The sequence below is a fragment of the Pipra filicauda genome, unplaced genomic scaffold, assembly GCF_003945595.2.
Source record: "Pipra filicauda isolate LSUMZ 115617 unplaced genomic scaffold, ASM394559v2 scaffold507_size779033_pilon, whole genome shotgun sequence".
Taxonomy (NCBI): domain Eukaryota; kingdom Metazoa; phylum Chordata; class Aves; order Passeriformes; family Pipridae; genus Pipra; species Pipra filicauda.
Genome location: NW_024104651.1, coordinates 284,342 through 294,286, shown reverse-complemented (window position 1 = coordinate 294,286; position 9,945 = coordinate 284,342). Strand labels below are relative to the sequence as shown.

General features: G+C 42.9%; 1 non-coding gene across 1 annotated transcript; it reads left to right on the top strand.

Annotated features, from left to right (window-relative positions):
* The first annotated feature begins 9,602 nt into the window (after positions 1-9,602).
* On the top strand, positions 9,603-9,671 carry LOC113989567. The gene has a single exon (XR_003541307.1). It is a non-coding gene; the product is annotated as a small nucleolar RNA SNORD123 (small nucleolar RNA).
* The last annotated feature ends 274 nt before the right edge of the window (positions 9,672-9,945 follow it).

The window sequence follows — 9,945 nt, the reverse complement described above, 5'->3', positions numbered from 1 at the left end:
AGAGTCATTAGATTCCTGGTCTAGCCCAGGCTGATATACCTTGAAGAGCACTATCAGAAAACAGTCTATTCCCTTCCAAAGATGAAATCCCATCTTTTGGCTAAGATATGAGTCCCATGTTGCAGCATTGGGTAATATAACATCAGACACTAGCAGCAATTTTGTGTACATACTCTCCCCTGAACATTCTTAGGAAGTATTTCAATATCATTGCTTATGTTTAAAAATCAACAAGGAAAAACATGCATTGGAGCAAGAGATTGGACAAAAACAGACAAAAATTAGAATACACATAAACTGCTTTTATGACAAAAACTAATAAAACAACCATATAGCCCTACTGCAAGTTCAGAATAAGAAAGTAAATGAGACATAAGAGGCCATCAACAACCAAACTCAGATGAAGTAACATAGCAGCCCAAAGACTGTGGATAATCTCTTTTTGCAGTCTCCAACTTTGGCTTAGTAAAGAAACCTTAAAACTCTGCCAGACTTTGAGAGACACGAAGCAACACACATGACCTATCCTCTAGTAACTGGCAAGGCCAGGAGTTTTTCCTCAAGTACTCGGCAATTTCACTATCAGACAAGGTCAACAGAAAGGGCTTTATCCCATACATCTTCTCTCATAACAAGGTGATCTCAGCAGTGCTCCCAGGGTACACTTTCTAACTAAGGGGTTTTGCCAATGCAAATGTTAGTGGGCTTCCAGTGAAAGCAGGTCACTGAAACAACACAGATGATGAGAAAACACACATGGACTGGAAGAAAAAAAAAAAAGGCAACAGGAATTTCTGAAGTGACTTCATGCTGAAGAAAACACAGTGTAAAACAACTGCCTAATATTTTTTAAAACCACAACACAAATACTCATTCGCATACCTTTGGAGAGTTCACCAGTAATAGAAATTACTGATTCAGCAAAAGATTACTGTGGGTCAGAAGAACAGGGCCCAAAATTATTTAAATATTTCTCCCCAGCTACAGAGGTCTTACAGTTAACTTTATATTAAACATTCCCAGTTAAGCCTAAGTCTAACCAGAAAGCACATTTTAATAGTATTCTGGCTTTCCACCTAGACTAGGAATTCAGAAAAGGAAGACAGTAGCAAAGAGAGCAGCTCAATTTTGAAATGCAGAGAAGGATGGGGAAAAGAAGGGTGAAAATCTCACAATTCACAGCAAAACACATCTTTTCAGCCTAACCAACTCATGTATAAGCCAATCCTGCAACCATTGCATGTTCTCTAATTTATTCATCACATGTATTTAGTAAAGCCTAGGAATGCACCCCAGTATTACAGAGAGAGGAGAGTAACAGGCTGCATTTCAGCATTTCCAAAGTTATAATTTCTCTGAGCTTCTCCTAAACCCAACAAATACTGCTAAGTGGATGGATGATGCTGTTCATCTAGCACGGCATTAAAAAAATCAGAATATTATACGCCAAAGATTCAGAGCTGCTCAATCAATATCTCCTAAATGAAACACTAATCTCCATTACTGGGGTTGGTAACCATGAAAAGGTTGACCAGTTCTGTCAGAAATTAAGATACAACAATTCTAAGGTATACTGGAGCTCAGGGATATATCCTGATTTTAAAAACTAGAAAAGGAATGAAAACCCATATTATCTGGCTATCGCACAAGAAATTTCATAACACAGATAAGCTAATTGGAGATAAGTCTGGAAATGATAATGCATCTGACATGCTACACAGCATTTAACCTTTCTAAATAAATTATTCAAACTATTTGCAAAGAAAAGATAACATTTGAAAAGGTAAGTTTCAACAGTTGAGTTAAACTCAAGCATTTCACTGCAAGGGCCGCAGTGCAGACTTTGTATCAACCCCAGCTTTCTGCTACTATCAGTAACAACTGGCAAATATCTGGTTTTTTGTGAAGTTGCTGGACTTTCTCACATACACTGGGAAACAAGCAGATTTCTTCCAAAAAGGTTCCCAAATGGAGATTCATTTAATTAATATATTTATATAAAAACTATGAGTATGGAGATAAAGAGTTGATTCTATACAGCAGACAACTGGATTGCATCAATGTTCCTCAGGGAAAACACAAATTTGAGAACAGATGCATGAACACATACACTAAATAACGAAAGATTTGTATGCTTTATACTTTGGAATATAAATTCTAGCAAAAAATCAAGAGGACACAAATTAGACTGCAGTTTGGGGATCACTAACTTGGTTTACATTTGCTACTTTCCTGACAAATATTAAACGAATGTGCTATAGTTAGATGCAAACTGGCAAATTTCTTAAATAAATCATCAGAAGTATTTATGAAGCAAACTAAAATAAACCCCCCCACCTTCTTTGGAAACAGTCTGCCGTTTTAACAACAGATTTAACGGCGAACCATACCTCAACTTCACATGTCAGGCTGTGATGTTCCCCGGGTGTCTATAAGAACTGCAGATAGCAGAGTGCCACCTGCCTTTCACGGGTCACAGTTGCAATACTGCAGCCTGGAAATTAAATCCAGACTACAGCCAACAGTTGGCAAACATATCTCAAAAGGGTCAGTTTGAAAAGTATTTATAGTGTTTGGGAAAAAAAAAAAAAAAAAAGAAAAAAAAAAGCACCAACCAAACAAGAACAAAAACACAAACAAATACTTCATTCTTTTCAATCAGCTACAGCTTTACAAAACACATTAGGAAAAAACAAATGTGTAGTCTGTAACTTAAAATTGTTTCCAAATAGGAATGTATACACATGCCAAAGAGGATAAAAGGATGATAATGAGGAGAAACAGACTGATTAGCAATAATTCGGAGAACTCAGCACTGACAAGAATGCCCATTAAACATCTCCATAAAATGATGTTACAGAAAAGGAGAAGTTCCTCAGTGCTGCTTCCTATAATTACGGCAGAAGCAATATCAATTCATCTCAGGAGCCATAGTAACTTCAGAACATATACTACCAAACATCAAGAGCATATCAAATTTATAAACCAGATGTTAAATCTAAAGCTAAATTGTATTTCACTGCTATTCAGAAGTCCGTCATCACAACATATTAACAAGTATTAGATACTGCGTTACATTAAATAGCACAGTGTAGGATTACACACACTCTCCTCCCCACTATCAACCGATACTACTGGTAGTACACACCTACTATCAACTGATAGTACTATCAGCTATCCACTTACGTGTCCTACGGCACAGAAATAAGACCCAGCCAGCACTGATGATAAAGCTGCTGCAGACCAGAGGGCAGAAATGGGTCTGTCTGCTCCTGCTCACCCCAGCAGCTCAGTTGCTCCCTTAGCTGAATTCTTACTTACAACTTTAACACAAAAGCCAGAATTTGCAGGACACTTACATTTTATTTCTGCAGTTCACAGCTCGTAGCATACAGTTTACTCACTGGAAAATAATGAACTTCATTCATTGAAAATCCTGTATTTGTGCAAGGCTACATCAACAAAAGTCAGAATCCACGTGGTTTCCCTAAGTAGTGGGGGAAGAGAAGTTAAAAAACAAACCACCACACAACTCCTTCTTCTGGAAACAGCAGCAACACACAGTTACCACCCTCTGCATCTCTGCCCAACAGGAAATAAGTACAACAAACCTCCTACAACCATGTTTATGGATCATTACAAAGTGCACAGGCACTCCTAAGTATTTTGAGAAAACAGCTCTGGTTAAAGATTAAAACAAATGAGACACTACAGACATTAATGCCTTCAGCTTTGTCAACCAAAACAAAACAGTTGCAACATCCCAAGGAATAAGTAGTACAACTTAAAAGCAAGTATTTACACTACTTAGTTAAAAACAACCTCTCAAACAGAGAAGTAAACAGCCACACTCCAGAGCAAAACCTTAGCGCTCAGCAGGACTCCTCACAGCTGTTCAGCATTAAAATGAGAAAATAAGATGAATTCATCAGCAAACGTAATAAAGTCAGATTATTAGTACCTGCCAGAGAGGAAGGTGGGAACACAGCACAAAATGCAGAAGTCTACCAAACTTTTTCACTAGACTAAGCAAAGTACCTAAGGCCATACCTCAGCCTTTCAAGGCAGTAATACACTTTTGATTGAGCATGTGTTATATATATGACATCACCAAGTTCAACAATTCTTGGTAAATCAGATTTCACTAAACTGAGTCAGTCTTATATAACAACTGGTACATGCTCAAAGCGCTAGAACTAAGATTTGAGTTCAATTTCCATTATGAAAAAAAACCTGTTTTACAGCGCTGTAGCTGTGCTAGCATCACACCAGTCTTTTACACCAAAATTCAAACCAAGAGTGGTTAGTCAGCTTTCAGAAAACACAATCTTCAGATGCACTACCTTAGGGCTGTCAGAGCATGCTATCACTATAACTTTAACAACACAGTCTAGTTTTAGGATGTCTTTCTCAGCTGTAAACTTGCAAATTCGAACCATCTTCAAAAGGATGAGTGTGCCTGCGTGTACAGATCTATCCTGCCAATAGTTCAGTCTGCTGAAGGAACAGATGCACTTACAGCTCCCTCCGCGTCTGCTGCCCCCCAGAAATAATCCTGGGCAGATTATCGTTGTGTCAATCTACAATTCACAGTCAGCATCTGGAATGATACAACAAACCCTAATAGTTGTAATTTGTCCGGTAAGCAATCCTCACGGAATGATGGATTTATACAACTGACCGAGGTGTTTCCATCTGCATTGTTGCGGAATGGTAACTCAAACTCCCTGATTCAGAAAGTGCCAAAATACAGTCACACCACGAAACGAAGACAGTCCAGTTAAATAACAGCGAGAATGAAAGTACATCAGGGCTTTAAATCATACTACACGAACATCCCACTGAAAACCCCATGTTTCTCAGACAACTGCCGGTGCCTTTCACTCCACTGCTGCTCTCACCAGAAGACGAGGCTAAGCAAACTTCACTTGCCAAAGTGTGACAAAACCCCTCCAAAACGTTTCGGAGCCAACGGCTGCCTCCCCGCTGCCTCAGCGACCACAACGCACCTCACGCTTCTGGGCGAGAACGCGCTCCCGCGAGTGCGACCCCGAGGGCGGGAGCGGCGCGGGGGTCCCACTGCGCGGAGCTCCGGCGGGGACGGTCCGGGCTTCAGCCCCGCTGCAGAAGCGGCTGCCTGCCCATCTGGTTTTTATTTCTCCCTAGCAAACCGCACCGTCTTCGAGGAGAACGGCCACTCGTTTTGGAAGGCTCGGTGGACTTTCAGGGGTGGGGCCGGGCAATGCCCGATTCGGGCTCCGGGAGCCAGCAGCGCTCCCCGACACCGGTACCCGGCGGCAGCACCGCTGAGCCTCGCCGCCAGCTCCCCCTGCCGGCACCCACCCGCTGCGCCGCCCAGACCCCGACCCCGGCCGGCCTCCGCGCCCCCGGGGGCGCTCGGCGGAGCCAGGGGCGCAGCCCTGCGAACCCCAAGCGAAGTGGCCCCGGGCAGGGAGCGGGCGGCCGGGGACGTGCCATCCCTGCGGCACTCCAACCCCCCAGCCCGAGCCTGGCGCCGGCGCGTGGGGAGAGGGGCCGGGAGGGGTTACCTGGAGGCGCCGTGGGCTGCACGCCGCAGGCGGGCGGGCGGGCGGGCGGGCTCCGGCGCCGCGATGGTGCCCGCTTCCCTGCTCACGCCGCCATGGCCGCAGCCTCGGCGAGCCGCCCGCGCTCCGCTCGCTCCCACCAAGTTTGCGGCGCGGCAGCTGCGCGCCTCGCCCGGCGGCCGGACCCAGCGCCCCGCCGCGGGGGCGGAGCAGCGGCAGCCAGGGCGGCCGCCACGGCCGCCCGTCCCCGGCGATACCGTGCGCGGCTCGGCTCGTCCCGCAGCCAGCGCTGCCCCGGGCTGGGGCGATCTCGCATTACTCCCTTCCCTCCCCCCGCGCTCCCTCCTCCGGGCCAGGCGAGAAGTTGCAACTGGTTGAGATATTTGTGCTCGGGGTTTGGGTTTGTTTTTATTTTTATTCTTTTTTTTTTTTCCTTTTACTCACCGCAACTCAAAAAAAACATAACCTGAGGCTGCTCCTCACCATCAGATCTGAGCAGGGGCGCCCCAGCGCCAGTACAACTAAGCATAACAAATCCGGACGAGCTGCAGCAAGAGACAGGGGGAGGGAGGAAGGGAAGGAAGGAGGGGAGGCGGTGGGCAACGGGCAGCTCCCCTGTGCCGGGTCCTCAGGGGCTCCCGGCCTGTGCCCCGGGCTCTGGAGGCGGAGAAGTCGCCGCCGAAACCGGGGAGCAGCAGATATAGGAGGCGAAGGAGAGCCGGCTGCTAGCGGCTGCCCCGGGGCGGAAGAGACACAGGAGCGCCCACGGTGCGCGCCCGCCGGCTCCCCGCAACCCCTTATACGCCATCCCGCAGCCGGCGAGACAACCCCCAGTGTCCCAGCTCCGAGCCCCCGGGGTCTAGCGAGGAGCCGCGTAGGCAACGGGAGCCGCGCATCACCAGCCCCGTCCCCGCCGCGCTGCGCGGGTGAGCGCCCGGGCACTGCGCGGCTCCGGGATTGCGGGGTTGACACTCTCGCGGCCACGTAACAGCCTCTGGCGAGTCCCTCTCCGCCCCCGCCAGTCCCCTCCCTCCCCCCACAACACGATCGACGTGTCAGCCCCGAAAGTTCATTTCCAGGCCCTGGGAGAGTTCCCTATAAAGGTCCCGCTGCGTGCGTGGGACAGTGAGACGTGGCACTGCGGGGCTGCAGCCGAGCCGCGCAGGCATCTCCCCCAGGTACGTGCGTTCGCATTTCTGATCTCACCAGGTTTTTGATGCATGTCTTTGTGTTTAGCCAGCCCACCTGTGTTAAACCAGGAGGTTATTTTTGTTCATGTGTGTATTGTAATTAATTCCATCAACGTGGTTTTTTCTTTTATGGCAGCATTTGCACATTTCTACTACAAACTGCAGAGAGAAACTGACTTTTGTTCGCAGCAAGACCTCCATTTAGAAGACTAAAAGCAGTAAGAGTTTATTAAAACAAAGCTGTGGAATTGATTCATGCTAGAGTAATCCTATAAAAACATACCTAATTAAAACAACTAGAATCAAAACTTATCAGCAAGCCAAATGCTGCAAATCCAAATTGCCTTAAACATTCAGCTCAAGGGAGAACATGACTTTGGCTATGATATAAAAGAAAGTTATTCAATTAGAAACATTAATGAAAGTTTGAAGTTATCATTAAAAATGAAGACCTGGAATTTGGAGCATTCTTTCTGATTGCTTGTTGGTAGGTACTAAAAAAAAAAAAACCAACCAACCAAACAAACAAACCAACCAAAAAAAAAGGCAAATAGTAAAGGCTAAACTTTTTTTTTCTTTTTTTTTTTTTTTATTAAACTCATGCAACCCTGACAGTCAAGGATGTTTCCTTATTTGTAACAATAGAGTTTGAAAAGCCACTACTGTAATGCATATTTATGTAGGATCACTTTCCCGTGTGATTTCCTTCTCGTACAGAAAATACTTGTATAGAAAATAAAAGAATTCCTTTTACACCTAAAAATTGCCATCAAAGTAAGTGTACATATACAAAGGTTCACATATCTACTCCATTAACTTGTTTTGAGTAGGTTTAAGACATATCTATTCACATCAGCAAGTCTCACACTTTTTATGTATCTCTACCTGTTAAAAAGAGTTCAGAGTTTCTTTTTAAAGAGGAGGTATATTTGTTTTTCCAGCTGCTGGGAAAAAAATAAAACATCCATACTTTATCTATGAAAAGTAAACAGTGTGTATGGAAAAGCAACTGCCAGCAAAAAAACCCATCAAAATTCTAGCACCTAGAGTGATGTATATTTTAGCCTCTAACAATTTCTCTGCAGTTTGGCTATGAAACAATGCACATAAAAGTAAAAAAATCTCAAACAAAGAAACATACCCCCAAAACTCACAACATTTATAGCTTTATATCATAATGTTTTAATGACGTACAGTACATCCTAAGTTGGAAGAGGAAAGGCTGCTCAGCACCTTCAGGCTATTGGCCAGTTTGGTGGGAAGCCAAGATTTCAGCTCCTCCCTGTGGTGGCAGGATACAAGGAGTGTTAGAAAGTAGGGAAGGGGGTGGACTTCCATCTTTTTAGGTGGGAAAGCCATGGTACAAGGGAAGGCCTGTCTTCACATTACCCATCAAAAGCACCTTGGATAGTGTGTTTTTCATTGTTTAGAAAAACAAAGGCAGATACAGTAAACTGAAAGATCAAGTTGGGTTAAAAGAGAAAAAAAACCAAAAACTAACCAAAAAAAAAAAAAAAAAAAAAAAAAAAAAAAAAAAAAAAAAAAAAAAAAAAAAAGAAAAAAGAAAAGGAGGAAGGAGTTAGCTTCAGGAAAATTGAACTTTGAGCTATGCTTGAATCATAAGGAAACAACTTTGCTTGCTTCACAATCACAGAGTTCAAAGGCTTTATTCCCATTGCATGTATTTTTCCAGACCATTGAAAATATTACTTATTTTTGTTTAATTCATGAGAAACAAGCAGAGAAAAACTTTGAAATCTCACAGTTAATTGCCAACCTTTGGGTATTTTAACCACATAATTTATTACTTAGGAGAAACCGTATTGGTGACCAGAGCCTTTCCAGAGCAGACCAGGCGGGAGCATGGTGCATATGAACAAGCTCCCTTTCCTGAGCAATGCTAAAGAATAGAGAATTTGTACAATCTGCTGTCTTGAATTTAGCTTCCTTAAGTGATCCTCCTGAGAGAATTAATCACCAGGTCTACATTGCTGTTTCTTCCTTCTTTCCCACTGAGATTCAGGAAAGTATTTGCCCTGAGTTGAGTGTGTCCTTAGTATTCCCTACTGCCTTGAGCAACATCACCTTCCAAGGCTGGATCATCATGAGTCTGCCATATTGAAATACCAGGAACTCCCAGTGTTCTTATATGTAAAAATAGGAATGGCATCTTCATCTCAGGAAAGCAGATAACCCAAAAGATTTAAGTTTGCCATCTTTATCCTCAGATAAGTCTGGTGGGGAAGTACACTGTTAAAAAGCAGGCCATGCAAGGCTGTAGCTGTTTATGCCCAGTAGCAGACACAGGACAAGGTCAGACTGAGCATAATATTAATTGTCTTTGCAAAACACGCCATTGCAACACTTGCTTTAAATCATAGGGAAATAAATGTTAAGAGTTGAAAATTCTGCTGTTTTCCATCAAATTATTGTCTCATGTAATGTGCTGTATATAAAGGTTAAACTGACTAGTTTCCATAATATCCATGAATTAGGAAAAGCTAGATGAGATTCTAAATTACTTGGCTTTTGAGAACTAGATGTTCTTCTCATTAATTTATATTTACTATTTGTGATTAAAAGGGAGAATAAAGTAATATTTCTCCTGGCATTTCTATTATTAAGGCTCTTTATAAACAAAATTGTTTATTTTTATGAAGATGATATTTTCAACACAGCTATATAATAAATATAAATAAATATAAATAAATATGCACTTGCACTTATAAATCTGTGAGCCAAATTTTAGTAATTGCCTCTTTCTTTTGATTAAAGTCTCTGACAAATAAGGCACTTAAAGAAGTTGTTATGAGAGTTCTAACTAAGGGCCATCCAACTTCAGATCCCTAAAAGTAGACAGATATTTGGTGAAAATGATGAATTCTTGGGTACTGATTCATGTGATCTGAAAAAGCCATCCATTTCCTGATTCACCTTCATATCTCTTCCAGACAAAAAAAAGAATATTTTACAATAAATACCATCAGTCAAACAATTTTTATGTGTGTGTTTTTATATCTTTCAGCCAATTCCCCAAACTGATACTTTCAAAACGAAGAGGAAGACAGGAGTGAGAATGAAGAATGCCTTGGAGAAATCCAGTTGTAAAGTTTGAGGAGTAGAAAAAATAGGAAATATTAATAACTCTGGTCTCTTAAATAGGTCAGAATTTAGACTGAAATAATGAAAAGTTACAACCCTAAGACATA